The 5,846-nt window shown below is 31.8% G+C and overlaps 2 non-coding genes across 2 annotated transcripts; both read right to left on the reverse strand.

The window, feature by feature from the left end:
• Positions 1–2,818: 2,818 nt before the first annotated feature.
• On the reverse strand, positions 2,819–2,890 carry TRNAA-CGC (transfer RNA alanine (anticodon CGC)). Its single transcript has one exon. It is a non-coding gene; the product is annotated as a tRNA-Ala (tRNA).
• Positions 2,891–4,912: 2,022 nt separating this feature from the next.
• TRNAA-CGC (transfer RNA alanine (anticodon CGC)) lies at positions 4,913–4,984 on the reverse strand. The gene has a single exon. It is a non-coding gene; the product is annotated as a tRNA-Ala (tRNA).
• Positions 4,985–5,846: the final 862 nt, after the last annotated feature.

Below are 5,846 nucleotides of genomic sequence, written 5' to 3' on the forward strand. Positions count from 1 at the left end.
TTTAAACATTTCCCGGATTTATTATAGACGTTGAAAAAATATTATTGCAGATCGTATCATATAATACCGCAACAGTGATGAAGCCTCACGAAAATTACAACAGGCAAGTGACAATGACAATATAAATAATTGGACACAAGCTTGGAAAATAGGAATTAATGAAAGTAAATCTGTACATGTGCAGTTCACCTATAAACAGACAGTACAAGCACCAATAACATTAAATAATACTATCATTCCATAGAGCAACAACGCTAAATATCTTGGAATGAATATTTATGCAAAACTTCACTGGAAGGAACATATAAAGAAGAAAAGAAAATAACTGGAATTGAAATATAGGGAAATGTACTGGCTAATTGGAAGAAAATCACAGTTATCAGTACATAATAAATTGCTATTATATAAACAAATACTGAAACCAATATGGACATACGGAGTTCAATTATGAGGATGTTCTGCAAAGAGTAATATAAAAAAATACAAATTTTTCAGGACAATGTTCTGAGAGGTATTGTGGGTGCATCCAAATACTATAGGATTGATTACCTACATCGAGACCTTCAGATACCCACAGTCAGTCAAGAGATCAAGGGAATTGCAAGGGGGCATGAGGAAAGACTCCATTTTCACAAGAATATTGAAATATTACAACTATTGGATACCATCAGAACAATACACAGACTCAAAGGAATAAAACCATCTGATCTTGGGTAGTGTTGTGTAGCGAGGTGCATATATTAAAAAATTCAGCAGTGAAATGTATCAACATTATTTCACAAGAGACTGAGGTACGGCCGATGGTTCCTTTAAGTTATGATAAAGGCAAATTGTAAGTTAGACGGAAACGACAAGTAACAATATATTAATTAAATAATAACAAAAAAATTATTGAACAATATCTAAGAAATATATTTGAAATTTAGAGCTTGTATTACATGAACGCCAGGAATTATTTAAACATTTCCCGGATTTATTATAGACGTTGAAAAAATATTATTGCAGATCTTATTGGGAATGCAATAACATAAACTGTCGATATCGGACGGCGAGAGCATTAACAATAAATCAGATAAAAGAGATAGTACTAATAATTTAAGGCTGTTTCCTTTACTTGTTACCCAAGATAAATGCAATAACTTTCGACGTATTTTGTCTTGTCCGGCAAATAAAATAAGTTGTTAGGCAATAATTTACCGTCAGTTCGGTATACTGGATGCGGCGAAAGTTATGTCTTACATCAGTAATAATTCGGTATCATAATTATCATATTACAAAGAGCGGTTGACTTTTAGAGCTGCCGCTTTGTATTGGCGACTCACGACGTTGTAAATCCGTTTCGAATGAAAAAAAGCTCATAATGGGGAGACGTCTCAATTACGCTGCATTTATTTGCAATAATTCAACCCGATGAAATATTGAGACTGTGATTTCTCGTTGTGTTACATCAGAGCTTTTCAGGTGAAAACAATTGAAATGTCCCCGACCTGACACGTAGATGGCGCTACTAGAATTAAATCCATATGTATTTTAGTTAGCCCTAACCCTCAAAAGATGCGTGTGTAAGTTTAACAGCTGTCGGATCATTAGTTTGTGAATTATCGCATTTTGAGTGAAGCAACTTTTGTTATTGTGAAAAAAATTGATAAAAAAGAATTTCGCTTGTTGATAAAATATTGCTTTTTGAAGGGAAAAAATACGGTTTAAGCAAAGAATTTGGCTTGATGACGAGTTTCCGGACACTGGCCCAGGAAAATCGACCATCAAGGATTGGTATGCTATGTTTAGCATTCTAAAGATATCAACTGAACGTGTACATCATATCATTCACGAATATTTGGGTATGAGAAAGCTCTATGCAAAGTGGGTGCCGCGCGAGCTCACTTTTGACCAAAAACAACAACGAGTTGATGATTCGGAGCAGTATTTGAAGATTATCAAGCGTAATAAACTCGAGTTCTTGCGTAGGTATGTGACAATGGATGAAACATGGTTGCATCATTTCCCTCCGAAGTCCAATCGACAGTCATCCGAGTTGACTGCTCACGATGAACCTACTCCAAACCGTGGGAAAACGCAACAGTCGGCTGGCAAGGTTATGGTATCTGTAATTTTCATTGACTACCTTGAAAAAGGAAGGACCATCAATTGCGACTATTACATAGCGTTATTAGACTGTTTGAAGAACGAAATCGCCGAAAAAGGCTGCATTTGAAGGAAAAGAAAGTGCTGCTTCACCATGACAATGCACCGTGTTACAAGTCAGTGAAAACGATGGCAAAAATCAAGGAATTGAGTTTCGAATTGCTTCCTCTTCAACCGTATTCTCCAGCGACTATTTCCTATTCTCAGATCTCAAAAAAATGCTCGCTGGGAAGAAATTTTCGTCGAATGAAGAGGTGGTCGCCGAAACTGAGGTCTATTTTGAAGCAAAGGACAAATTGTACTACAAAAATGGTATTGAAAAGTTGAGGGGTCGCTATAATCAGTGTCTCAGCCTTGAAGGGAATTATGTTGAATAAAAAAACTAATTTTGGCAAAAAATGTGTTTTACTATGGTAAGCCGGGGACTTTTCAATTGACCTGTTATAATGTTAAAATAAATTATATTTGATAACATTTTTGCTCAATTATTTTATTTAGATTAGAATTTTCTTTTATGTCAAAATCAAACTGAACTAAAACTCAGAGTTGATGCGGCAACATTGCAATGTTTAGACGTCACAAATATCCATCACTAAATAAACTTCGAATAGACGACCATAGGTAAGTTTAATTTATTTAAATTTGTATATTGTTTTACACAAAAAATGTGTACTGGAGGAGCTGGGATTTGAACCCAGGACTTTCCGCATGCGAAGCAAACACTCTACCACTGAGTTACACCCCCTATGCTTAAAGTTTTGTATAAATTCTATTTGTGCCGTTTTTTTATATACAAGAACAATTAAAAACAATTAACAGTTATGAAACTTAGTTTGTAACAGCTTTAACAAGTGGTACTAAATAGCATAGCAAAAATATCATCATAATATAATACTACTGAATGTATATTACTAATATATTACGAAGAAATACAATATCCCTCTAACTTTTCACTCATTTGCATTGAAACCTATAATATCAAGACCAACTAAAATGTAATAATTAATAGAGACAGACAATCGACAAAACAACATTATAATATTTAAATGTATATATATCTCGTTTTGTTTGTTGACACCGCTCTTAAAATGAATCGATTCGCCAAGAAAACGAGAGTCATTAATAATGTTCAGGACAGGTGATGTTACCGCGAGTTCTTCCGACATTTCATTTTCTAATCTTGGTTCGAATCGGCGACCGGTCGTTCACAATAAATCATGTTCGAATCTCGCAAGTTGTAAATTATTTTTGAGCGATCGAAACTGCTACTAGGACTGTAAATTAATTCTGAGGGATTTCTAATAGTTGGCGTTACTTATTCTATATCCAGTTGAAAAGTTTTATAATTATGAATAGTAAATCAACCCAAAGATTTCTGAAAGTTTAGTATAAATATAATCTATTACTAAAAACGTGTTAATATTAAAGTTGAAATCAATAAAGATGAAGAATTAGGAATACTTTAGGCACCGACTGCAAAGTAATCAGTTGGTGGTAGTTAAAATAATATTGTAAATAGACCAAGAAGACTACTGAAACTAGCAGCAACATTTCTAGATTAGAAAACATGATGGCCATACTAATGGACCAATTGAATACGATGCTTGGTCTACTCACAACCGTCGTCAGCAAACTTGCCTAACGCCTGAAACCATTAACTACAAAATCGCCGTCTGGAATGTCAATGGGCTCCAACAACACGCCAGGGAACTAAAAATGCTCGTAACTGAGCAAAATATTAATGTTAAACATACTTAACCTAACGTAGTGGTCCTAACCTAAAATGACAGGTTTCAAAACTTTATTACATACAGTAATCAAAATATAATTATTATGACAATGCTAATTTTTGACAACAATGATCAATTTAAATAACTGCGCTTTTTGTTGTTTTGGAACCCATCGTACAGTGCAGATCTGACCCTCTGTGGGTAGTGGCTGTTAATATTTAAAGATCACGTTGTTGATGCAAGTTGTTTTACACCAAACAAGCAATAATGTGCGCTTTTTATTTGTCCAAAATAAAATAACTTTAGAGTTATGTGTAGTATTTTCTGAGTTCCGGGAAAAAAGATTTTTGTTAAATATTGCAAGATAGACCTCAATGTTATTAGTATGAGAATCATTAATAACATCTATCAAAGCGCTCGATATTACCGCCAATGTTTCAAACATATCAGATCATTCAAGTCAGTAGCTATTGGTTGGACTTAATCATGTTATAACAAATTACGTAACCTATAAATAATTGTCCATTTCTAACCATTAACGGTATCTAATAACTAATTATTTTTTCTTTTTGGATTGGTTTAATTAATATAATATATAGGTTTATATTTTATAATAACATTCATGATTTAACAATAATCTACGTATGTGTAAAGCAACATACTTGTTTAACATGATGTTCCCTCAAGTAATGTGGATTTACTAATATTAAAAATAAATGATCATTAAAAATAATGGCATCTCCGCTGTTGTCCGTTGCATGCTACATATATTATATTAGATCGATACTTTTTAAATAATTTTTTATATTTTATTTCCGAAAATAATCATTTACAAAACAAATAGACAGATAGATTCATATAAACTAATTTCATTTCATTTCAAACTCTTTAGTTGTAATTGGAATCAATAACATACGATCCTTTATAAATAATTATAGTTTTCGGGCCCAAATTATAGTGTTTTGTTTGGTGTCTTTTTGCCGTTACTATTATTATATATATAATTAATGATTTCTTTTAAATTAAAAAAGGTTAGTTGGAGGAGCTGGGATTCGAACCCAGGACTTTCCACATGCGAAGCAGATACTCTACCACTGAGTTACACCCCCTTCGTCTAATTTGTTACATGGACGTGTTAGGAAATCATAAATACATTAATAGTTAATAATAATCTTTCATAAAAAACTCATACTTTCGATGATATTTTTGACGAATAATAACAAGAATATCATCCATATTTAATTGTAATATATCATGTGTAAAACCATCACTATTAATTATTATTATTATTTACTATTCCAGCATATATAAAAATAGAATATTAAGTAATTATTACAGAATATTTACAATTACAACCAACTCAAGATTCTCTTCAGTAACCCATAAATTATAATAATCGTATGGAATAAACAATTAACCAAAGAAATTAGTACGTGATAACCTACACGTACATGATTTCTTACATTCTTTGTAAATCTAATTGCTTTACTACAATTCCTATTATTCATGATTATTTATTCGCTAATTGGAAAACAATTTTGCTTGTCAAAACCTATCTAACATAACATTATGGATTTAACATTTGTAATATATTTTTCAATAAAACTTAATTGTCTTTATTAAAATTAAGTAATGAAATTTTATTTGAAAAATAAATAATAATGAGATAAAACCTTTTCAGTGCTATTTATATGACCAGGAATACATTTAAATAAATAAATAATGTATAATGAGTTGAAGAATTAAATTTGCCTAAGATAGAAGTTAGAATAAGTAATGCATATTTTGATACCTGAATATAGTAATCTAGTAAATAAATCAAGGCTCTTTAATTCTATAATTGTGGTTCTTTTTCTCTGGATTTTCTATATAAAATGATAGGAATTTTTAACAAAATGATGTTTTACTTCTTTTGTTGACCAAAGGGCCAGTGATGACCAATGAAGATACCTTTTAAATCATTCCAGAACG

Source organism: Rhynchophorus ferrugineus, unplaced genomic scaffold (genome assembly GCF_030347505.1).
Source record: "Rhynchophorus ferrugineus isolate W39M unplaced genomic scaffold, kcgeb_rfMv2 rfM6, whole genome shotgun sequence".
NCBI lineage: Eukaryota > Metazoa > Arthropoda > Insecta > Coleoptera > Curculionidae > Rhynchophorus > Rhynchophorus ferrugineus.